A 1,048-nucleotide genomic window follows, 5' to 3' on the forward strand; every position below is an offset into this window, starting at 1 on the left:
TTTTTTTTAATATGGAATGCTTCACGAATTTGCTTGTCATCCTTGCGAAGGGGCCATGCTAATCTTCGCTATATCGTTCCAATTTTAGTATGTGTGCTGCCAAAGCAAGCACAGAAACAGGGATTTGAACCTAGATAAGTCTGATTTTAAAGTCACTTATTCTATCATACTATTTTGCTCTTAAAAAGATCTACGCCCAGGGAGGGATTAAAACCGCAGTTGCAGAGAAATCTGAAATGTGACTGCAGGCTGCTGACAGATTGGCCATCCAGAAGATACAGTCCCTGAACAAAGCCCACGCTCAGGCTGGCCTTCCTCCATCCCATGTGTTAGCTGTCTCACTAATAATCAGTCCAGTGCGAAAGAGTGCCAGGAAGATGACAAGCCCGGAACCCCCAGGGACTGCTCTTAAATAGGAGCTTTATTTAAAGGATGGGATGTTCAGAGAGGTTGAGATTTCCACATGCTCTCTCTTCTGACTCCCGGGAGAGAAGCTTTCATTCCAGGGAGTCACAATATTTGTACGTCTTTCAGACAGCTTTCTCTTTTTAAAGCTGCACAGCACAGGCAATTGTGGCACTCTCGATTTATTACAAAGGCTGCTGGGGGAGATGGCAGAGAGCTGGAGGGTGTGTGTGTGAGAGAGAGAGAAAGAGATAGAGGGAAAGAGACAGAGGCAGAGAAACAGAGACAGACAGAGATATTAGGCAAATCACTCATCCTTACAGTCCCTCAAGCAGAAGGAAAATGCCCCCTCTTCGATAGAAGTGGAGTCAAGATGAGTGAGGATTTCAGTTATTGAAACCGAGTCCCCCCAAAACCAAATTCCTCTGCTGAGTTTATGATTCCAACACCTGTTCCCCTCCAGACTGAGGAGTATCAAAAACAGGCGGGATTGAAACTGAGCAGGACTCTGTGGGTCCCTCCTGGGTACAAAAGTTTTCTGTGTCCCCTGTTTCTTGTTTTTAGGAAAAAGGCTTCAGCCTCCTAGACTTTCTCTGAGTTCCAAAAGGCAGATTCAGACAGTTACTAATTAGGGAAGGGAGGG

The 1,048-nt window shown here is 45.5% G+C and overlaps 1 non-coding gene across 1 annotated transcript; it reads right to left on the reverse strand.

Moving 5' to 3' along the window:
• Positions 1-5: 5 nt before the first annotated feature.
• LOC130850557 (U6 spliceosomal RNA) lies at positions 6-112 on the reverse strand. The gene has a single exon (XR_009052929.1). It is a non-coding gene; the product is annotated as a U6 spliceosomal RNA (small nuclear RNA).
• Positions 113-1,048: the final 936 nt, after the last annotated feature.

This window comes from Hippopotamus amphibius, chromosome 3 (assembly GCF_030028045.1).
Source record: "Hippopotamus amphibius kiboko isolate mHipAmp2 chromosome 3, mHipAmp2.hap2, whole genome shotgun sequence".
Taxonomy (NCBI): domain Eukaryota; kingdom Metazoa; phylum Chordata; class Mammalia; order Artiodactyla; family Hippopotamidae; genus Hippopotamus; species Hippopotamus amphibius.